At 42.1% G+C, this 25,093-nt stretch overlaps 1 long non-coding RNA gene across 1 annotated transcript in view; it reads right to left on the minus strand.

The window, feature by feature from the left end:
* Positions 1–25,093, minus strand: part of LOC138850054 (uncharacterized) — a 60,285-nt gene that overhangs the window by 6,774 nt on the left and 28,418 nt on the right. Inside the window, exon 4 of the long non-coding RNA XR_011389425.1 lies at positions 15,857–15,988. This is a non-coding gene — a long non-coding RNA (uncharacterized lncRNA). The remainder of the gene's footprint in view (positions 1–15,856; positions 15,989–25,093) is intronic.

Here is a 25,093-nt window from a genome sequence, read left to right on the forward strand (position 1 = left end):
TGGTTAAGATGCCTGTTTCCCACAATCCTGCCCCTGGCCCCAACCCAGCCCTGGCAGTTGCAGGCATTTGTTGAGGGAACCAGCAGATAGGAGTTCTTTCTAGCTGCCTGCATGTCTCCCTGTCTCTCAAATAAATTACAACATTAAACAATAATCTGTCTTCCTCAAGGACACCTCTGCCAGAGTGACTTACTCTGCTTGCTGCGTTCCTACTGGCTGTCTTTACCTTTGGGGAACTTCAGCTGATGTTCTCATTCTTATTGCCTGTCCCTGAGGTTCTCTCATCTACTCTTGGAATCAAACATAACTTCCCAGTGTTCCTCGAACACCATTGCTGCCTTCTCCTTTGTGTGTCTATAAATTCATCATGTTGATTGCACTGTCAGCCCTTTCCCAAGTACTTGAAAGCAGTTCACCCCCTAGTGGTTAGGAACATGGGGGCTAGAGGAAAATTCTGGCCCAACTTCACAAGATATATAGTCTTGAGAAAGGTTTGAATTCCACTCTGCCTTGTAAATAAAATGGAGGATGGTAATACCTAATTTGTGAAGTATGGGGAAGAATTAGATAAGGTAATGTAAATCACCTGCTTAACACAAGGTCTGACATTCAAGAGGTACTCTACAATTGTTAGGTGCTACTATTACTGCTCATTTCTTTTTCTTGTCATTACATGTCTGTCATTAAATATCATCTCCTAAGGAAGGCCATATGATAATACTCCTCCCCCAAAGGAGTAATATGCCCTTCTTTTATGCCTACATGACATTTCATAGATTTCTCATGAGCTCACCACTCATTGTCATTTGTGTCTTTGTTTTAGTCTTTTGATGAGAATTGAAATTAATTGATTGTGGGGTATTGCCTTGGTAATCTTTGTATCCACAAGAGCATCCATCCTGGAGAAAGTAATAACCAAATGTTGGTGTAATAATAATAGATATATTGAATGTGATAATTTAAGAGACTCTTAGCACAGAACTTGACTTGTAGAAAAATCTTCCCAAGTGTTATCTGTTATTACCATTTATTGTGATATTATCATACTTTATGTATTATCTAATCTGTCCCTTACCACAGTTGAGTGTTGAGACACAAACAAGAAATAATTTGCTCAAAACCAGTAGCTAGTGCAAGATATAGCTGGGATAAGGACCATCTGGTCCCATTATGTTCAAAGACTTTGATCTTAAGCAGTGGGTGGGAAATGTAGGATTTGATGTCCAAGTAGCAGATGGGAAAATTGACATACTGAGATACTGGGTTGACTAGACCTATGGGTTTTGAATACAAAGGGAAGGAGGAAGAAATTTTAAGCCTCAACTTATATCAAACTGAACTATTATAAAAATCAGTTAGCATTCATCACACCACTGATCAAAGTGCCAAAAATGCCTTAATTTTTTAAAAAAACACATGTAATTTCTTCTAATCTGCTTGACTAGTCAAGCCAGTAAAAACAGTAAAAGCAGTTTATTCAATGAAAAACACCCACACCCTCACCATCGTTGTCAGGCCAAGATGGCCTGCCAGTCTGTTAAAATGGTCAACCAGGTGGAGATACAGTTTCAGAGGAAAAGGCTGAATGTGCTTTAATGTCTGTGGAGAACATTCAGAGTGTGCCCTGAGGTTTCTGGTCAAACAACTGTGGCTAAGCAAGCACAAAGGAAAGGGGAGAATATTTGCATAGGAACCTAGCGGGCTTTTTGAGAGAATCATGACTGAGCCCTTTACCTTTTTCTACAATTCTGAGCTTTCTAAATTTGTTGGAGTAAACTGGGTGGCTTTGACCAACACATTTGGTGAAGGGAAGACCTCCGAACTCTTGAAATGAATAGCCTCCTTGATAATGGGATGGTTCCTCTGGGCCCAAAAGGCAGATGACTCTGGAACTCGCTCTGATTCATATCCTCTGGGTTCAGCACTTAGCCTTGGGAAGCAACATTTTCAGTACATTAAGGCACACACACACATACACATAGAATAATTCAGAAACAAACTGAAGGTAGCATGAAATACCTATTGAATCTTCAGTAGAAATTTGCATCTGCAAGTAAACCAGCACTCAGAGTCACACAGGATGTAGTGCATTCTGGAATAACCAGTTCTTTGTAGCAGAAGCAGGGGATTTTCTAGGTTCAGGAAGGTACATAAGATATCTAGTGGCACAAGGCAAGAAAGAACAAGGATGACTTGATCTTGGAAACCTAGAGCAGGGAAAAGGAATTCTCAGGATAGGGAGAGGTTGTGTTCTTGCTAACTCAGCCAAGGGGTTCCTTGCATCTGATACCTGGGGGAGGGAGAGATGTTACTAGTCGAAACATTACTCACATACAAGATTATGAAGCTAGACTAGTGACTTTTCAAAATTGTAGTATATCAAAATAGTTAAATAAGTGAGCGACTGACAGATAGATATAAATGACTAGATGGGAGATAGATAGATATATAGATACAATCTGAGCGGGACATGCTCAAGCTGACTTACCTCAAACGGTAGAGTTAGAAACATACCAGGGGATTCCAATTCAATCCCATCAAGGTGGCATGTACCAATGCCATCTCACTAGTCCCAGTGATCAATTTCTGTGCACAATTGATCATAATGATAGGACTAAGAGCCAAAGGGAGCACATAAACAAGACTAGTGTCTGCAAATACTACCTGATAGAATAAAAAAGGGAGAGAACGATCCAACATGGGAAGTGAGATACACAGCAGACCCATAGAATGGCAGGTATCCTAACAGCACTCTGGCCTCAGAATTAGTCCTTAAGGCACGCGGATCCGGCTGAAAAGCCTATGAGAGTATTACAGGCACGGAAAGCCAAGACACTCTGGGGGAAAAAAAAAAACACCTAAATGAAAGATCTCCGTGAGTGAGATCCCAGTGGAAAGAATGGGTCATCCAAGAAGGAGGTACCTTTCTCTGAAGGGAGGAGAGAACTTCCACTTTGACCATGGCCTTGTCTAAATATGATCAGAGTCAATGAACTCAGGGGGCTTCCATAGCCTTGTCAGCTCATGACAAGAGCCTAGGGTGATTACTGATGCCATAAACAAGAGTGTCAATTTGTTAAGTCAACAACAGGAGTCACTGTGCACTTACTCCTCATGTAAGATCTCTGTCCTTAGTGTGCTGTACATTGAGATTTAATGCTATAACTAGTACTCAAACAGTATTTTACACTTTATGTTTCTGTGTGGGAGCAAACTGTTGAAATCTTTACTTAATGTATGCTAAACTGATCTTCTGTATATAAAGAGAATTGAAAATGAATCTTGATGTGAATGGAAGGGGAGAGGGAGTGGGAAAGAAGAGTGTTGCAGGGTGGGAGGGACGTTATGGGGGGGGGAAGCCATTGTAATCCATAAGCTGTACTTTGGAAATTTATATTCATTAAATAGAAGTTAAAAAACAAGAATGTTTAAAAGTGAGTGTAGTTGATTCGGCATTTGGAACAGCAGTTAAGATGCTACGTGGGATGTCCACATCACATATTGGAGTGCCTGGGTTCACATCACATCTAGGCTTCAATTCTACTTCCCTGCTAATGCTAATCCTGGAAGGAAGCAAGTGGTGGTTTCAGTACTTGGGTCCCTGCCACGCATGTGGGATACCTGGGTTGGGTTCTAGGGTCCTGGCTTTGGCCCAGCCCAGCTCTGGCTGTTGTAAGCAATTAGGAAGTTAACCAGTGGATAACAGATCTTTTGTCTGTGTTTCTCTCTGTCTTCCCTCTCTCTCTTCCTTATAAAAAAACGAGGAATAATGAAAGAAGAAAGAAAGATTTTCCAAGAAAAAAATAATAAAATAAAATGAGGGCATGCCTGAGCTAAGAGAGCCACTAGAAAAACTACACAATTGAGTTTATTTACATATCTGTCTTAAGTGAAAGAAATAAACAAAATAAATTTGGTTAGTTAGAAAGTAATAAAGACCTTGCAAAACAAATGATTGAATGCTCACAAGAGAATTCTTTAGTAATTTGAGTATAACACACACTATACAAATAAGCAGGTCAGGATAGTATGCCTTCTTGGAGATTAAAAGTGTTGGTACCATGCTACTCCATTTTTGACAGTTACTTCTTCATTTGGTGGCCATAATTGTGGTCTGAGATGAACTCAGAAGCTAGGTAATTGGGTTTTTAAACTTCAACTCCAAGGAGAGGGCACGTGGTGGTGGTGATCCAGCCAGGTCTGGTTGGTACATATCAAAGGGAATTGGCCCAAAGGAAGGCTGCTCCAAACAGAAACCACAAAAAGAGATTGTGAGGGATGGGCCGTAGTCTACCAAGGTAAGTTTTTAGTATGTCAACAGTTTTCATAATCAAATTATTGGAAAATACTGTAGTGGGAAGGCAATGTGCCATTTTTTTACTGGAGTGGAGGATAAAGAATTGATTTGTTTTTCTTGTGGCCTCATCAGGAAGAAAAGATCCAGAGATGAACTCCATTAGGACTTCATGCCCTAAATGTTCACTTCCAAAACAAAATATTTATTCATCTGTGTGTATATGTGCATGCATCTGGTGAGGATAGGACTTGGAAAGAGCTTGGATGGTCACCTCCCAACAGGCACTCAATATTGGCAATGAATGTAGACTTGGTGACAGGTGTTGTCCCAGATATTTGTTTGGTTTTGAGCCTAGGAGGACTCAGAAAAATATCGACTGGACCAATAACAAATGATGCAGTTGGTTGTTAGAGTTGAAGAAGTCTTAGGAATCACCTGTTTCTACTGGTCTTCCTCACTGTTTACTCAACTCAAACTCCTAAAGTCACACAGTGTGGGGTTATCACAGCCTAATCTGAAACTGTTTAAGGGAGGGTAATTTTCCTGTCATGCCCTAGCACATCCTGGTGATACCCACTGAAGATACCTGTTGTTAACTACCAGACTGAATAAATAACTCGACTGTTCAGATGCTACGAGCACATTCTACTGGAGAAAAACTGGAAGATTAGTTATCTGCATAAAACGTCATCATCCAAAATGGCCAGTCTTCACTGGTGTGTAAATGTCCCCGGAAGGAGGAATGCTGGCTGGACCTCGAGGGGGTTAGTTGTTGAAGAGTAAGGGTAAATTGATCACATGGAACTGTGTGTAGAGAAACAAAGAAAAGGCAGGCCTGTCATACTAAACTTTTGGAAACACTTCTTGGTTTAAAAGAATCCTAGACATTGGAATGATTCCAGAGAAAAACAGCACATAATTAAGGAAATGGAGTAGAGAAACTGATTTATAGAAGGAATTAAAGCAACACATTTTTTTATGGCTCTGTCACAAATAAGGGCATGTCTTTGACATATATCAAGAACTTTAATTGGAATAATGAGTTAATCCAAGAAGAGATGATTTAGACATGATATCAGAGGACAGGATAACATGATGGGATTGGGGAATTACCTGTTGAAATGATGAAACTGCCATCTTCCAAATGAAAGTGAGACAAAAACAGAGCAATTAAGAAAATGGTGCTTAGTAGTAATTTTATATAAAAAGATTTAATTTTTAGCTTTTGACAAAATTATGAGCCAGTAGAATTAGACTTCCCATGTTCCCACAATTGTTAGAGAAACTTGAACTTAAGATTCATCATTAATTTAATAACAGCTATTATGTGTGGGAGGAAATATCCACGGCATTAAATGTATAGATTGGTTGCAATCTATACCTCAGTTTGAAATATGTTAACATGTAAAAAGCGTATTCATTTTAGAGTGAAGAACTATAGTAATTATTTAAGTACTATACATATACAACCCTGTGATAGCACGTTTTCTGGAGGTTCAATTCCTCACTATTCCAGCACAGATCATAAACTTACATGAGTATGGGTGGTCCAGTCAGTTTGCTTGCCACATCATCGACTCTGTCTCAGAGCATCTATTTCCACCTTGGCCCTTGCTTATTGGGAATTTGGCTGGAAAACAACTAAAAGAGCTTTGATAAACACCTGTGCCACTTGCTATTCATTTGTTTGCCATTTCTTCCTGTCGGCCTATTGCGTTAAGGTCTCATTCCTATACATTTAAGAAAAAGCTTTTCAGAGCAAACCCCCTGTGCTGCCCAGAAGGGATTGTGACAGGAGTTATGTCATCCTCCAGAATGAATAGACTGATATAGTTTCTGATGCTTAACTAACTGGCTGGAAAATGGTTGCCTCTGCTCTTTGTGAGAATGTGGAGCCTACTGAGTTGACCGTTGTCCGGAAGCCAGGTCCTAACTCTGCATCTGTTTTCTTGATCTTCTTACCTTTCAAAGATCCCACAGCAGCCCATTGTTATGAACAGTTCAAATATGAGGCTCCTTTGGACCAAGCATTGTTTCTTTCAGGACCTTGGGATCAACATTTACATTCTTAGAATTTACAGGTCCTTTACCCTTATTGGCCCATGTGGTAGTCACTTTGATAACAGGTCATTTTGCTGTCAAGAAAACATCATCTCTTTCTTTCTTCCTTTCTTTCTTCTGATTTATTTACTTATTTGAAAGGCATAGTTACAGAGAGGCAGCAGCAGAAAGAGAGAGAAGTCATCCCTCCACTGCTTCACTCTCCAAGTGGCTGCTATAGCCAGAGATGGGCCTGTCCAGAGCTAGGAGCTTCTTCTAGGTCTCCAGCATGGTGCAGGGGCCCAAAGGTGTGGGCCATCTTCTACTGCTTTCCCAGGCCATGGCAGAGAGCTGGACGGGAATGAGAGCAGGCAGGACTCGAACTGGCATCCATATAGGATGCTGGCACTGCAGGCAGCGGCTTTACTAGCTATGCCACAATGCCGACCCTCCAGAAAACCTGTTTCTGATCTAAGTTGCAGTGCTCCTAAGCAAATGTATGGCTGTTTGCTCTGCTTTCAAACTTCATGCATTTTTAATGATTTACAAGGAAAAGATTTTCCCTCCTCCTTTTTTATAATAAATTTAATGACTTAATACACATCAAGTGGAATTGTTGGTTTGTGGTGACGGTTTTATAATTCCAAGTTCAAGGGTTTTTTTTCTATTTAATTATGCACAATAACTCTCATGGAATATAATGCAATAACAAAAACATGCACCAGTGTTGGCATAAGAGCCTGTTGTTTATTAGTATTGGTTCTGCGCTTTATGTTTGAAATAAAATATTTGGAACTAATGTTGGCCATGTTTCCTCCAAACTAGATAAAAAAAAAAAAACTTTCTCTCTGAAAATACCATGCTCCAATCTTTGGTGATAAAAGCCAGCAGCTCTTGAGATAGCAAATTAAATTTTATTTGTAGAAAGCACTGTGCTGTGTTTTGTTGCTTGCTCAGAGTTATTTTTTTAATACTAATAATTTAATAAAGTAGAAGACCAATACATTGACCTGTGCTCTCTAAGGCACCAGAGTATCTCAGGGTTAAAAGGCATAGCTTGCTGAACGGTTGTGTGTTCTACATCCTGACTTCTTACTTTCTCTCTTGCTTTCCTGCCAGATCTAGCCTTGGTTTTTAGGCTCATCTTTGGACTTTGGAAAACATGAAGTGGTTGGGTTATCAAAATATGCAAGTCAGACATCTAAAACTCTAATGGCTAGGGACTATTTTCTTCCCTAAGACCCAACACATCCTAAGGAGACTTGTACATCATTCTGCCTTGGGTGTGAGTATGTTTCAGTTGTGAGGTGAGAAGAATTATCTAGTCTTTTCCTGGAACAGTTGAGCCTAGGGTTGACTTGGTTGAGGTTTTTGTAAGCTAAGGATATTTTGGCAGTGGTGGGGCAGGACTGGCCTGAGAGTTTCCCATTATTCAGCCAAATGGGGACTTAAAGACGGTTCCAAGGCATAAAACCAGACAAAGCCAACCAGGTATAGTAAATGAAGCGTAAAGGTTGGAGTTGGTAGGAAGATTGGAATAAGACATACAATGGTAAAGAATTTGGAAACCCAGAAAATAGCAAGTCTGGAGTGCAGAGGAATCACCAGGAGAGGTTCTCTGGGGTTCTGGAAAAATCCAGAGGAGTGCCGGTGGGTTGACTATAGAACAGAAGCACAATGCAGCAGGTAAATGTGCAAACTTGGGAGTGATACAGACCTCTGGTCAAGTTCCACCTCCACAAGGATACCACCCTGGGTGGCAAACCATGCTGCTCTTTGATATGCAGTAGCTTTATGTGTGAAATGGAATGAATAAAATAAGCCACTGTTAAAAGTATAAATGAAATAATGCTACTTCTATTTGTTGTTAGGGAATAACCATATTCTTTTAATGTGGAAATATTGCTTTTAATTATATGCATAAACCTTTATATCAACATGAATATATTTTTATAATTAATTTTCTATATGTAAGTGGCAGGTATCATTGGGTACCTGTATTTTTATTTTTAAAATATTTTTGAACTTTTTCTTTTATATTTTTATTGAGGTATAATAAACACATAGTGAAAAGAACTGCACACTCAAGTTACTAGACACCTATCTATTATCTCAGAAAGCCACCCTGTGCTTCATGACAGTTAAACCCTTTCACCATCCCCTTAACTCAGAAGTACCCACTCTTTTTTTTTTTTTTTTTTTTTTTTTTTTTTTTTTTTTTTGACAGGCAGAGTTAGACAGTGAGAGAGAGAGACAGAGAGAAAGGTCTTCCTTCCGTTGGTTCACTTCCCCAGTGGCCGCCATGGCTGGTGCTGCACCAGTCTGAAGCCAGGAGCCAGGTGCTTCCTCCTGGTCTCCCATGTGGGTGCAGAGCCCAAGCACTTGGGCCATCTTCCACTGCCTTCCCAGACCTCAGAAGTATCCACTCTTGTGAGCTGTAAATGTAGATTCACTTTGCCTGTTCTAGAATGTCATATAAATGGAACCAAAGGATATAAATTATCTTGAATCTGAATTATTTTGCTCAAAAAGATGTTCTGAAGATTCATTCATGTTGCTATGGATTAACAATGGTTTATTCCTTTAAACTAGTTTATTCTTTTGTACAAAAATTTGCTTTGTCTCCAGTCTGGAGCTAGTAAGAGCAAAAATGCTATCAATATTCCTATGCACATCTTTTGGAAGCATATATTTTCATTTTTTTTCTTTGTTATATACCTAAGAATTAATTGTTGGGCCATAAGCAGATGTAAGTTTAACTTCATCAGGAATTAACAGACTGTTTTCAGAGTGGTCATAATATTTCACACTTCCATCAGTGATGTATGAGAATTTTAGTTGTTTTACATCCTTAAAAATATTTGATATTGTCAGCCTTTTCAGCTTTTGCTATTCTAGTAGGAACATATGCTTTTTTTTTTTTTTTTTTTTTTTTTTTTTTTTTTTTTTGACAGGCAGAGTGGACAGTGAGAGAGACAGAGAGAGAAAGGTCTTCCTTTGCCGTTGGTTCACCCTCCAATGGCTGCCGCTGCAGCCGGCGCACCGCGCTGATCCGATGGCAGGAGCCAGGAGCCAGGTGCTTTTCCTGGTCTCCCATGGGGTGCAGGGCCCAAGCACCTGGGCCATCCTCCACTGCACTCCCTGGCCATAGCAGAGAGCTGGCCTGGAAGAGGGGCAACCAGGACAGAATCCGGCGCCCCGACCGGGACTAGAACCCGGTGTGCCGGCGCCGCAAGGTGGAGGATTAGCCTATTGAGCCACGGCGCCGGCCACATATGCTTTTATATTATGGATATAGTACTAATAAGTTAACATTTTATTACTGTTAAACATCTCAATTTTCTCTAGCAGTATCATTTGTCTTGAAGTCTACTTGATCTAATACCACTCCAGCACAGTCACTATACTTTAAGGATAGTGTTTTTAGTGTATATTTAATTTCCTTTTAACTTAATGGTGTCTATATTTAAAATGTTGTTTGTTTCTTGTGGAACACTTTTATGTATACCTTGGTATTTTTGTGTAGTCTCACAACCTCTGCCTTTTATTCAGAATATTTAAGCATTGATAAAGTAACGACATATGGTTGGACTTCAGTTAAATGAACTGAAGTATATTTTTTACTTAATTTTCCCATATACTCCTTGGTTCCTTTTCTAATCTTTCTTGTCTTACTTTGTAGTAAACCAGTTTGAAATTTTTTTGTTAATTTTCAGATACTGTATTTAATTTTCTTTATTGGCCTTTTAGATAAACTTTTTTATTTTTATTTTATTCACTTTTAGTTTATTTCTCAAGCCTTATTTATTTTAAAGATTTATTTTATTTACTTGAAAGAGTTACAGAAAGAGCCAGAGAGAGAGAGAGGTCTTCTATCTGCTGGTTTACTCCCCAGATGACCACAACGGCCAGAGCTGAGCCGATCTGAAGCTGGGAGCCAGGAGCTTCTTCCAGGTCTCCCATGTGGGTGCAGGGGCCCAAGGACTTGGGCTATAGCAGAGAGCTGGATCGGAAGTGGAGCATACAGGACTCCAACCAGCGCCTATATGGGATGCCCGTGCTGCAGGCTGGGGCTTTAACCCACTGCGCCACAGTGCTGGCCCCTCAAGCCTTATTTTATTTGACATGCTAGATTAGTTTTCTCCTTAAGAAAGATTCTTGTGTTGAATTCCAGAATACTGTACTTGCCTGGTTTTCTTCTTCTCTTTATCTTTCTTCTTGGTGTCTTTTGTGGATTCCTTCTGATTCTCAGATCTCTAAATCTGAGCATCATCCTAGGTCTTAGTTTTGTGACTGTTTCTTTTGCTTCTATACACTCTCTCCTTAAGTTAACTCATCTCTGCGTTTTAAGTACAGTTGGCCCTTCATAGTTGCCCATTCCACACCTGAAGAGTCACCCAACCACAGATAATTAATACTTGAAAATATGTACTGAATATGTACAAGCTTTTCGTTCTTGTCATTGTTCCCTAAGTACTGCAGTATAACAGCCATATACATAACATTTTCTTGTATTCTGTATTATAAGTAACTTAGAGATTATTTAAAATATATGGGAAGAGGTTTGTAGGTTCTGTGAAAATACTACACTATTTTATATAAAGGACTTGAACTTTCTGGAAATTTTGGTACCTGTGTGTGTAGGAGGAGAGGATCCAGGAACTAATCCTGTGAGGATATTGAGGGATGACTGTACCCCTAAATTTGCACCTCCATTTTGTTACACGTGCCTTCAACCCTATGACCCTTTCCTTAATCACCTACTTAACATTTCCATTTAGAAATCTGATAGGCATCTCAAACTTATTGTGCCTTAGCTGAGCTACTAGTAGGTCCCATCTCTCCATTCTTTTCTACCCCACCTAAACCAGCTTTCCCCAATCTTCCTTTTTCAACTAGCAACTCTTCTGGTTGCTTGATCATGGAACCTTGGTGTTACCCTCATCTCCTCTCTTGGTCTCATGCCTCACTTCTGAGCTATAAACTATCCTGTCAATTCTACCTTAGAAGTAGTTCTATCATTCATCTACTTCTTACCACTCCCATTGCCAGCCCGGGTCAAGCGGTTATCAGCACTCACTGGATTATTGCAATCACCTTCTAATTGGTTTCCTGCTTTAGCCCTTGTCCCTTACAATCGTTTCTCAACATAGGAGACATAATGATTGTATTAAAATATTTGCAAAAAATATTTTCTAGGTTATGCCGGTCCTCAGCTCAAAACTCTCCCAACATCCCTCCCAATCCACTTAAGATAATAGTCTTTTCTATCTGCAGGCTCTTGTATAATCTAGGTTCATGGCTACTTCCCATGCATGTTTTCTCATGGTCTTCTGTCACTTATTCTCTTTAGGAGAGTGCCCTCCTGACCACACTGTACATAAATATTGGAATTCCTCTAAACTCTATTTCTTACACTGCCTTTTTTTAAATTATAGAACTTTGTATTACCTGTAATTATTTGTTTCTTGCTTATTCAATAAAAGCTCTATTGGCACTAGAATATGCCTGGTAAGTCAATGTTTTCTAAATATTTGTTGAATGACTACCTTTTATCATCCTTGGTAATACTTCAGCTGGTTAATTTTTTTGTGTATATATATTAATTAACAAAGCTGTTCATCTGTAAATTCTTGGAAGACAGAGACCTCATTTACATCTTTTATTTTTAATATATATAGTGTGGACTTCCCCCAAAGGATAGGTGCTCAGGCAGTATTTCCTGATCAGCTGATTGATGATAGAAAAAAAAGGGGGGAAAGGTGGGTGTTTTTCCAAGCTGTTTACTTGTATGTTTGCATGTGTGTGTGCATATGCATGTTTGAACATGTATGGATGTGTATATTTTACTAATAAATATCACCTTCTCATCTGTAAGGTTTTGAAAAATAGCAACCGGCCTTAAATAGTTTTTTTTTTTTTTTTTGGACAGGTAGAATGGACAGTGAGAGAGAGAGAGAGAGACAGAGAGAAAGGTCTTCCTTTTTGCTGTTGGTTCACCCCACAATGGCTGCTGCGGCTGGCGCACTGCGCTGATCCGAAGCCAGGAGCCAGGTGCTTCTCCTGGTCTCCCATGCGGGCTCAGGGCCCAAGCACTTGGGCCATCCTCCACTGCCTTCCCGGGCCACAGCAGAGAGCTGGCCTGGAAGAGGGGCAACCGGGACAGAATCCGGTGCCCCGACCAGGACCAGAACCTGTCGCTCCCCGTCTTCGTGGAGGAGCAACACAGGACCTTGCCTAGGCTTCATATCCGAGTCACGGCACCATTATGTCGCTCCCCCTCTTCGTGGAGGAACGACACAGGACCCTGCGCTGTTCTTTCGTCTGCTCGGCCCTCCCCGGGTTTGCTGCTGGTTCTTCCCGGGTTGGCTACTATCCCTTCCACCTCCGTGGAAGGGCAGTTCCCCCTGGCCGCATTCCCCACTTCCGCAGGGGAGCGGCACACCGCCGGCCGGCTTTCTCGGGGGCTGCACGGGTTCCCTTAGATGTTCCCCATAGATGTTCCTCGTGCATGCCGTCTCTCTCCTCCTTTATAGTCTTCCTCCGCCAATCCCAACTCGGCTGCCCACACGCCGAGTACGCCGCTCTCCAATCAGGAGCAAGTCCTACAGTTAATTGGTTGAACTGGAGGCAGCTGTGCGGAAGCTGTTTACTTCTCTCCCAGCGCCATATTGTGGGAGAGCAGATGCATAGAATAAGTCTTAATTCCAGTAACAGTCTAGTCCGAGTTTGCTCCCCACAGATCCCCCTTTCTTTTTATTTTTTAGCGTTGATACGCGCCTGTCTTCGGTGTCCCGCGGCACACACTCTGCTCTACTTGCTAGAGTTGCCACAGGCTCTTACAAGTCCTATCAATCAGGCAAACCGAATCCGGGTCCTCTCTTCGCCATGTTGTGAGGAGGTTTTTAGGCGCTGATGCGTGCCTGTGTTCGGTGCCCTGCAGCGCATGCTTTGCTCTGCCTGCAGGGGCTTACAAGCTCTATCATGCAAACCGAATCCAAGCCTTCTCCTTGCCTTATTGTGGGGGAGACTTATTAGTGTTGGTTCGTGCCTATCTTCGGTGACCTGCAGCTCATACTCTGGTCGAGCTGCTTGCTGGCGCTTACCGCCTTAAATCAGGCAGACCGAATCCAAGCTTAATATTGTTGTATTGTGGGGAAGCCTTACTGATGTTAATTCGTGCCTGTCTTCGGTGACCTGCGGCGCATAAGCTGCTAGCTGCCCGCAGGTGCTCATCGCCTCACTTGATTAGGCAGACCGAATCCAAGCTCTCACATTGCAGTGTTGTAGGGAGGCCTTTTTATTTCTCTATTTCTCTATCTCCGGGCATTCCTATTTCTCCCATTTTACTTCTATCTTCCAGCATTCCTATTTTTCTCACTTTACTTCTAAACTTCTGTTTCTCTTATCCCTGCGGCTTCCCGCTCTCATTCTTATCCCCGCGGCTTCCCGGCTGCGCCCGCCCCGAGGCTGCTTCTCGGCAGCATTCCGGCTGAGCCGCTTCAGCCCGCGCCTCTCTCATCTGCGCAGCTTCCCGGCTTTGCGCGGCTCGGCTTTGCGCGGCTCGGCTTCGCGCGCTCCGCGGTCTCCACGCTTAACCCTTTCGCGTCTGAACCACGGCCTACGCCAGCCCCGTTCCCTATTTATTCACGCCCCGTGCTCTCTCTGCACGCGGCGGCTTCCGCGAATGTTTCCGCCACCACCGGCATTCAGTCCAAGTTCCCCGGACTAACCTGGCGAATTTCAACCTGGCGGCCCACGTCTCTGCTTCTGGTTCCAGATCTTCGCCTCTTGCTCCCCGGGGTGACTTGAAGAATTCCAAGGTGGCTTATGTCTCCGCCTCGGCCTGCACTCGCGGCTTCATCCTCCCTAACATTTTTCTCTACCCGGTATGTTTCCCTAAGTTTTCTTCCAACAATATTCCTCTCATTTCTCCTGGCTTCTCCCCACAGTCCGTATCCGAGTCCAAGCCTCCTCCAGGTTTCACTTTCGCTTTCAGTCTCCTAGCTTCCCCGCCATAGTCCGCATCTGAGTCTATGAAAGCTTTCACTTTCGCTTTCAATCCTAACTTCTTTCCCACAGTCCATATCCAAGTCTATGCCTAGGCTTTCAATAGCTTCTTCCGGCACCTTTCTCGTCCGGCTTTCCCCTAGGCTCTTCGCTAGTCTCTCTCTCCGGTATTTTCCTGCTTCTTCCCGTTTCTTCCCTCCTAAGTTTCCTATCCGAGTCACGGCACCATTATGTCGCTCCCCCTCTTCGTGGAGGAACGACACTAAGCCCTGCCTAGGCTTCATATCCGAGTCATGGCACCATTATGTCGCTCCCCCTCTTCGTGGAGGAACGACACAGGACCCTGCGCTGTTCTTTCGTCTGCTCGGCCCTCCCCGGGTTTGCTGCTGGTTCTTCCCGGGTTGGCTACTATCCCTTCCACCTCCGTGGAAGGGCAGTTCCCCCTGGCCGCATTCCCCACTTCCGCAGGGGAGCGGCACACCGCCGGCCGGCTTTCTCGGGGGCTGCACGGGTTCCCTTAGATGTTCCCCATAGATGTTCCTCGTGCATGCCGTCTCTCTCCTCCTTTATAGTCTTCCTCCGCCAATCCCAACTCGGCTGCCCACACGCCGAGTACGCCGCTCTCCAATCAGGAGCAAGTCCTACAGTTAATTGGTTGAACTGGAGGCAGCTGTGCGGAAGCTGTTTACTTCTCTCCCAGCGCCATATTGTGGGAGAGCAGATGCATAGAATAAGTCTTAATTCCAGTAACAGTCTAGTCCGAGTTTGCTCCCCACAAGAACCCAGTGTGCCAGCGCCACAGGCAGAGGACTAACCTATTGAGCCACGGCGCCGGCCAAATATTTTTTATTTCTAATAGCATATACTTCCCTCATACTCTTTGTTCATGTGTGATTTTTGAAAAATACAGAAGACCAAGAGTCAAATTCTGAAAAAATCCAGTCATGTGAATGACAGACTGGAGAATGACTGGAGATTGGAATGGACACAGGGCTCTTTCAATTCTGTCTACCAAAGCCACAGACCAATGTTAAGGAATGCTGTGTGATCTCTCTGGTGTGGAATCAGTTACCCAAACACAGGGGTCTTTACAACGATTCAAAATAATCATAAAACCATTATAACCACAGACCTCTTCAGAGTTATCCCTCAATAGTGAATGCTGCCTTTTCAAGCCAACTCTTGTGTTGAGAGAAGGATTGTAATATCTCCAGCCTGGAACAAATCCCTGTTCCTGTGGCTCATTTACTTCATCTCTGTGGTTCTTGGAAGGAAGGATGGAGTGAAAGCCACCTCAGGCAGTTGACTGTAAATTCTAGTCTTGGGCAATGTGCAGAGAGCCTCAATAAACTTTGGCCATTTAACCAGCCTTTACTCCCTGGGAAATACTGTCCAGCTATCCCCAGTGCCCCAGTAAATTGTTTGCCATGAACAACCCTTTAATTTATGATTTTGGGCAGTCATCTGAGGACTTTTCTTGAAATCCTAACAAGAAAAAGGTGTTACTACCTTGCAGTAGCTGTGAAGAGAAAGTCTGCCCCTGGACGATCAGGTACCACAAAGATGGGCATCAGTGGACGTAGTAGGCATGCTCATAGACATTTCCTGTTCCAACACAGGGCTGGGCACATAGAATGCACTCTGTGGAAGAGAGACAGAAGTAAGAGGGAGAAAGAATGAAAGAAGGGGGTTATAAAAAACAAGAAGTGCGGCCAGCGCCGCGGCTCACTAGGCTAATCCTCCGCCTGCGGCACCGGCACACCGGGTTCTAGTGCCGGTCGGGGCGCCGGATTCTGTCCCAGTTGCTCCTCTTAAGGCCAGCTCTCTGCTGTGGCCTGGGAGTGCAGTGGAGGATGGCCCAACTCCTTGGGCCCTGCACCTGCGTGGGAGACCAGGAGAAGCACCTGGCTCCTGGCTTCGGATCAGCATGGTGCGCCGGCTGCAGCGCACCAGTCGCAGCAGCCATTATAGTGTGAACCAACGGAAAAGGAAGACCTTTCTCTCTGTCTCTCTCTCTCACTGTCCACTCTCCCTGTCAAGAAAAAAACAAAAACAAAAACAAAACAAAAACAAAAACAAGAAGTGCATTCTTATTGGATATTGGCTGTCCAATATGGAGGGAGGGGTGAGAATTCAGCTGACTTTGAGTCACAAAATAAGGTTACAACTTTCACCATGAACTCACACACTTAACATTTCTTGCTTAACATCCACATTCTTTAGTCTGCAAACTCCATCAGGGTGGAGACTGTGTTTTTCTTAATATATCACAACTACTGCTTTGCACAGCATGAAGAACCTGGGATTGTAACTCATTCTGGGAGAACCTAGCTGGGACTCTGCTTCAAACTGATCTAAGGACATTTTATGCTTGTGTTCCCTTTAGGTGTCTAGAGTGATCACTGGCACATGTGGATGTTTGCTGATTGAAAAAATATTTAAAAACTTGACTGCAATGACATCTTTGTTATGTCCTGAGAATTTATTGGAAAAAAAGTTTTGCTGAATTTGAAATGGAAACACCACATCTTTTCCTATAATCAGCTTTCACTCATCAATATGGTCTGTGAGGCCAGTATTTTTTTTTTTTTTTTTACAGGCAGAGTGGACAGTGAGAGAGACAGAGAGAAAGGTCTTCCTTTGCTGTTGGTTCACCCTCCAATGGCCGCCGCGGCCGGCGCGCTGCGGCAGGTGCACCGCGCTGATCCGATGGCAGGAGCCACGTACTTCTCCTGGTCTCCCATGGGGTGCAGGGCCCAAGCACTTGGGCCATCCTCCACTGCACTCCCTGGCCACAGCAGAGAGCTGGCCTGGAAGAGGGGCAACCAGGACAGAATCCGGCGCCCTGACCAGGACTAGAACCTGGTGTGCCGGTGCCGCAAGGCGGAGGATTAGCCTAGTGAGCCTCGGCGCCGGCCCGAGGCCAGTATTAAAGTATGGAAGACATGAGGGTGAGATTTCAATCTGCCACACAATAAGCAGCATTGTTCAGAATCCTCCAATCTCCCTCAATAAGATTTCTGCACAGGTCACATCATGATCTGTTTGCTATTTGTAAAGTAAAACAGCATCATGAAAAAGGATATTTAATGCCATAAAGAAAAGCCCTACCTTTACCTGTTAATAAATGTCATATTATCCACTCCAGCAGCACAGGAGAAAAAGAATCATAAACTAAGATCATAGCTGCCTGTGATTTTTGAATCAAAATGGAATTTAAAGAAATGAAGCCTTAATAATCCTTAGCGTTTGTTCTTCAGGAATCTGCCACTTGTTAAGAGAGAGGCTGGCATCTATTAGGCCTGGACTGTAAGGACAAGGCTCCTTTTCATCGTCCTGCCCCTGCCGCGTTCATTTTTGTGAACTTGCTCTCTCCAGGGTTGTGTGATTACAACATCTCACTGACAGTTGCACAGTGTGAGATGAGGCAAAGCTCTAGGAGATTCCAAACCCATTATCTTGAGCCCTGTTTTGAGATATAAGTGAGGGCACCAAGGCTAACCAACTGCCCAATTTCTTCTAGTTTCTTTGGCCCCCTGGCTTTTGATGATGGCCATCTATCAGTTACTCAGATAGACAGGAATGCTGCTTCTTCAAATCTCCTAGAAAAAGGAAATTCCAAGTCCCTTTCGTTACTTTTCCCACTGCATGGTGTTTAGCACTCAGACATTTTGGAACAGCGTTTTTATAGCATCTAACAGAGTGGCCAGTGTGTGAAAACATTTGGTATATTCGATAAATTTCCTCTACTCATCATGTATATTAATTTATATTAAATGTTTTATGGATATGGTTGTATCTTTATGGTAACCATATTCTTTCCAGACTCTCAGCTACGTGGCTTACATCTTAATGTTCTTCCTTCATAATCCATACCTGCACTCTCCAATAGTTACTTGCACATGTGCTCCGACAGGCACATATAAAGGTGTTTATATCAGAAATGAATATAGTGGTAAAAATTAGCAAATCCCTCAATGTCCATTAATATATGTCTGGTATAACTGAATAAGAATGACTCTCATAAATAACAACTATAAACTATAGTCAAAAAGTACAAACAACTACTTGAAGTTTACTCTAGAGAGTGAACAACAGGAGATAAAGGGAAGAAGTTAAAAACTTAGACCAGAAAGGATCAGTTTCTGATTTTTTTTTTTGGTAGATTTTTATGGCCTCATGGTGTGCAGCAGGTTACCATCTTACCATCTCCCTGGCCTAAGAGAGCAGAGAGAGAGGCTAAAGTAAATGCTGGTGCTAATCTGGAAGACAAATTTTGTCAACAAGCCATAGGTCCTGCTCTGATTTAACAGTGTGAACAATGATACAGACATTGACTCTCAATTTTTATTTTGGGAAATTGACTGAGGGCTCTTTCCCTTGCAGGGGCAGAGAACATAGAAAAGTCACAAAACAAATCTGCAGAAGTTTCATAGACTCTTAAAAACCATTCATAATTCCAAGATTAAAAAAGAGCAAGTCCTGATGTTGATTAGATGCCTTTTTATGATAGAGATCAACCTATGGCTTGTGGAGGAAGTAGAATCATGGCTTTGTAAAACCAGGATAAAAATATCTTTGGGGCAACTGGATAGCCTAGCTGTTAAGATGCCCTTGTCCCACATCAGAGTACCTAGGTCTGATGCTTGGCTCCAGCTTCCTGCTGACACAGATCCCAGGAGGCAGTGGTAATAGGTGAAATAGTTGGGTTCCTGCTATCTCTTTGGGAGACCTGGACTGAATTTCTGTCTCCCAGCTTCAGCCTTGTTCCAAGTTCTGTCCGCCTCTGCCCTAGTGGGCATCTGGAGAGTTAACCAATGTTAGGGCCTCTGTGGGCCTGTCTGCCTCTCTTTCTGTCTCTCATAGAAATAAATAGATTTAAAAAAATCTATAAGGAAAGGGATATTCCAATAAGCCAAACTGGCATTAATGTAAAAATCTTGCTCTTTTTGCCAAATAATTAATTGAAAATGCACAGAAAGACCAAGACCTGACCCAGCAGCCTCATAAACAGAAAAAATGCTATAGAATTTTGTTATATGCTCCATTATGTACCATAAATAATATTTTCCTTCATAGAAGCATGTTTCCAGAACTGCATTGTACAATATACGGTGCTAAGCCACATGCGCTATTTAAATCAAATTTAGTTTCTTAAACAATACCCTAAATCCAATGCCTGTGTCGCATTAGCCACAAGTCAGTGCTGAATAGATGTGTGTGGTTAGTTAGATGCTGTATTAGCATAGATGATAGAATATTTGTGTCACTGTAGAAAGTTCTGTTGGACAGCACTGCTTGGGATGGGGAAGTCATGCTGTGCCCTGTGTTGGACAGAACACACTTACCTGGCATAGCAGACACCTGCTGATGCTACTCAGAATCATTTCTCCCCTTTTCCTTGTAGGAGAATGCTGTGTGTCCTATGGGAAAACACTCCTTCCTGTTCCTAGCCATATAATTTGGGTGGGAGCAGTGTTTCCCTAGCTTCAGGGGTTGGGGCCTTCTTTTTTTATTTATTTTTTATTTTTTTTTTTATTTTTGACAGGCAGAGTGAACAGTGAGAGAGAGAGACAGAGAGAAAGGTCTTCCTTTGCCGTTGGTTCACCCTACAATGGCCACCGTAGCTGGCGTGCTGCGGCCAGTGCACCACGCTGATCCGAAGCCAGGAACCAGATGCTTCTCCTGGTCTCCCATGCGGGTGCAGGGCCCAAGCACTTGGGCCATCCTCCACTGCACTCCCGGGCCACAGCAGAGAGCTTGACTGGAAGAGGAGCAACCGGGACAGAATCTGGCGACCCAACCGGCACTAGAACCCGGTGTGCCGGTGCCGCAGGTGGAAGATTAGCCTAGTGAGCCACGGCGCTGGCGGTTGGGGTCTTCTTACCTTTACCAGAGGGCATCCTCATGGCTTTTCTAGGCAGTGTGGTTATAAAGATAGAAGATTGAACTGAGGGTGTGAGTTCAAGTGACCTAACAGAAGCAGTAATTGTTACCAGAGGCTGAGGAGTATAGTGGGAAGGGAAGTAAGGGTTGATGAATGGTTAATTAGTAGGTACTCAAATACAGTTAGATAAGAGAAAGAAGTACTGGTTCTAGTGCAGAGTAGCATGACTTTAGATAGATATGTTTACCATAATTTGGACTTTACACAACGTATACATGTATCACCACATCACCAGTATCCCATAAATATGTACAATTTTCATGAGTCATTCAAAAATAGCATTAAAAAAGAGAGATTCAGAATTATAACATATATTTTCATTGCATAAGGGAAGAGTCCAGACTGGCTGGGCCACCACATGAAGATGAAGACACCACTCTAGATTGGAGAGCAAGGACCACTGAATAATGGTGACATTGAATCTCTGGATCAAAGTTCATTTGAAACTCACCCTACTTTCTTTGAGTTACTTGAACTCATACCCTCCCTTCAAAATTTGAGCCTTATAAATGGGCTTCTTCTCCTTTAGAACATGAACAGTCAGTCCTAAATGATAGCCCTGACAGATTGAATTCAGTGGTAAGTGTTCCTGTTTGGACAATGATACAGCATAATGGAATGTTTTCAGAGAAGAAACACCAGGAGGGTGAAAGGACTTCAAGGAAATATCCCTCTTCTATTCCCATGACCAAATTGAGTCTTCATTCCCAGGCCAGCCCAAGTGGCTGATGTGACCATTTTGACATTTTATAAATTCCCCTGGGAAGAAGGATTCTAAAAGCTTCCAGTCTTCATTTAAAGGAATATTGTAGAAAGAATAAGAACATTTGATGAAGTCCCTGAATACATGAATCTTCTTGTATCACCAGGACAAAAAATAAGAGAGCAAATCAAGTAAAATTACTTTTCCTTTTAAATATAAGTGACATTCATACCAGCGCAAGACTGCATTTTAATAACTGCACTACTCCAAAATGTGTCACTTTAGTTGCATGATATTATAAAAGAAAACCAGTGGATATTATTTTTGTGTCATTTTCCAATCCAGTACATTTTTATAAAATTCTACATATTGAGTTAATATTTTAAAGCAGTATATATAATAAAATTTGAAATATTCTTTGAAGGCAGCTTTTGTGGAAGGCAAATAGAAACCTCCAATAAAGGGCTGCAAAGAATTGTTTTCAGGGAGAAGGCAGACAGACTTTCTGTGTGCTTTCACGACTGTTTTTAAATGCCTATTTTGTGGCTGAATCAACTAAGCTGCTCACGTGTTCCTTGCCCACGCACTCCCAACCCCTGCCGCCAATCCAGCCATGAGAAAGTACAAGTACAGACACTTTAGTGATTACAAGCTCTAACCCTGAAGTTCACAACCTTGTCTCTACAGTCGAATCACCTGGAGGGAAAACATGAATGGTATGGAACATAGAATTACAATGTAATTCAGCAGTCCCACCCCTGGATAGATAGAAACCAAATAAAATAAAAAATAAGGCCTCAGATATTCATACAGCCATGTTCATAGCAGCATCATTCACAATCGACAGCATATAGAAGCAACCCAGTTGGCCATGGAAGCATGCATCAGTAAACAAAATGTGGTGCATGCATGAAAAGGAGTATTTCTGCTGCAACTTGCGTGGACGTTGGAAGTACTGCACAAAGGTAAATAAGTCAGATACAAAAGGTAAATTCTTAGGTGATCCCACTTCTATGAGATTCCTGGAATAGGCTGATTTGTAAAGACAAAATAGAAGAGCATTTACCAGAGGTTAGGGGAGAGAAGGATGAGAAGTTATTGTTTAACGGATACATAATTTTTGTTTGGAATGAAAATTTCTGGAAAAGGATGGTGGTGATGATTGTACAACAATGGAAATGTGTTCAATCCACTATTCTCTTAACATGGTTAAACTGGTAAATTTTGTGTTATGTATATTTTACCACATTAAGAAACATGGACGCTTAAAATAAAATTCACCCTCAGGATTTGTATGGCAGTTTGAGCCTAAATAATGGGATTACAAAGGGTACTTTGCTACTGTTTTTAAGATTTTAAGGTGAACAGATTTCATGTATGTCATGCATATGGATTTAGGATCACAGTGGTACTTCACACCCAACCCCCCCTCCTGCCCACAATCCCACCTTCCTCCTGCCTTCCTTATTCTTTCATTTGATTTTTACAATGACATACTTTCAGTTTATTTTATAATCATAAGCTTAACCCTCCACTAAATAAAGAATTCGACAAATAAAAAGAAAAAAACACCGTTCCTTAACATTAGAGACAAGGGCTGTAAACAATAATCAAATCTCAGGATGTCAATTTCACTCATATACATTACAAGTTTTTGTTCTCTGTTAGTTACCACAGATCAGGGAAAAATATGATATTTGTCTTTTTGGGACTGACTTATTTTACTAAGTGAATGGTTTCCAGTTACATCATTTTATTACACAAGGCAGGATTTTATTCTTTTTACAGATGTGTAATATTCCATGGTGTATATATACCACTTTTTCTTTACCCAGTCATCAGTTGATGGGCATCTGGGTTGTTGCCACATCTTAGCTATTGTGAATTGAGTTGCAATAAACATGGGGGTAGTGGATAGCTCTTTCATATGCTGATTTCATTTTGTTTACTGTTGAGTCTGATATCCCAGGGTCTGGACAGGAAACATGAGTGACAGCCACCGAGTAGGGACATGAAGATGTAGACAGCAAGCGCACTGTCAGGTTGCAGCTGCCACCACTTGGCCCTGGTTAATTACTACTGGGGATCCCAGAGTGGCCAGGTATTTTGAATTGTTACAAGCAGCATGTACCTGGACGCTTTTAGGAAATTTAATTTTTAAATGATCATGAAAATACAACACCCGTTCATGATGAAAACTCTAAGCAAACTGGGTTTGGAAGGAACATTCCTCAATACAATCAAAGCAATCTATGAAAAACCCACAGCCAACATCCTATTGAATGGGGAAAAGTTGGAAGCATTTCCACTGAGATCTGGGACCAGACAGGGATGTCCACTCTCACCACTGCTATTCAATATAGTTCTGGAGGTTCTAGCCAGAGCTATTAGGCAAGAAAAAGAAATTAAAGGGATACAAATTGGGAAGGAAGAACTCAAACTATCCCTCTTTGCAGATGACATGATTCTTTATTTAGGGGACCCAAAGAACTCTACTAAGAGACTATTGGAACTCATAGAAGAGTTTGGCAAAGTAGCAGGGTATAAAATCAATGCACAAAAATCAACAGCCTTTGTATACACAGACATTGCCATGGCTGAGGAAGAACTTCTAAGATCAATCCCATTCACAATAGCTACAAAAACAATCAAATACCTTGGAATAAACTTAACCAAGGACGTTAAAGATCTCTACGATGAAAATTACAAAACCTTAAAGAAAGACATAGAAGAGGATACCAAGAAATGGAAAAATCTTCCATGCTCATGGATTGGAAGAATCAATATCATCAAAATGTCCATTCTCCCAAAAGCAATTTATAAATTCAATGCAATACCAATCAAGATACTGAAGACCTTCTTCTCAGATCTGGAAAAAATGGTGCTGAAATTTATATGGAGGCACAAGAGACCTCGAATAGCTAAAGCAATCTTGTACAACAAAAACAAAGCCGGAGGCATCACAATCCCAGATTTCAGGACATACTACAGGGCAGTTGTAATCAAAACAGCATGGTACTGGTACAGAAACAGATGGATAGACCAATGGAACAGAATTGAAACACCAGAAATCAACCCAAACATCTACAGCCAACTTATATTTGATCAAGGATCTAAAACTAATTCCTGGAGCAAGGACAGTCTATTCAATAAATGGTGCTGGGAAAATTGGATTTCCACGTGCAGAATCATGAAGCAAGACCCCTACCTTACGCCTTACACAAAAATCCACTCAACATAGATTAAAGACTTAAATCTACGACCTGACACCATCAAGTTACTAGAGAACATTGGAGAAACCCTTCAAGACATTGGCACAGGCAAAGAGTTTCTGGAAAAGACCCGGGAGGCACAGGCAGTCAAAGCCAAAATTAACTATTGGGATTGTATCAAATTGAGAAGTTTCTGTACTGCAAAAGAAACAGTCAGGAGAGTGAAGAGACAACCGACAGAATGGGAAAAAATATTTGCAAACTATGCAACAGATAAAGGGTTAATAACCAGAATCTACAAAGAGATCAAGAAACTCCACAAAAACAAAACCAACAACCCAATTAAGAGATGGGCCAAGGACCTCAATAGACATTTTTCAAAAGAGGAAATCCAAATGGCCAACAGGCACATGAAAAAATGTTCAAGGTCATTAGCAATCAGGGAAATGCAAATCAAAACCACAATGAGGTTTCACCTCACCCTGGTTAGAATGGCTCACATTCAGAAATCTACCAACAACAGATGCTGGCGAGGATGTGGGGAAAAAGGGACACTAACCCACTGTTGGTGGGAATGCAAACTGGTCAAGCCACTATGGAAGTCAGTCTGGAGATTCCTCAGAAACCTGAAGATAACCCTACCGTTCGACCCAGCCATCCCACTCCTTGGAATTTACCCAAAGGAATTTAAATTGGCAAACAAAAAAGCGGTCTGCAGCCTAATGTTTATTGCAGCACAATTCACAATAGCTAAGACCTGGAACCGACCTAAATGCCCATCAACGGTAGACTGGATAAAGAAATTATGGGATATGTACTCTTTAGAATACTATACCGCAATAAGAAACAACGAAATCCAGTCATTTGCAACAAAATGGAGGAAT

The sequence above is a fragment of the Oryctolagus cuniculus genome, chromosome 6, assembly GCF_964237555.1.
Source record: "Oryctolagus cuniculus chromosome 6, mOryCun1.1, whole genome shotgun sequence".
Taxonomy (NCBI): Eukaryota; Metazoa; Chordata; class Mammalia; order Lagomorpha; family Leporidae; genus Oryctolagus; species Oryctolagus cuniculus.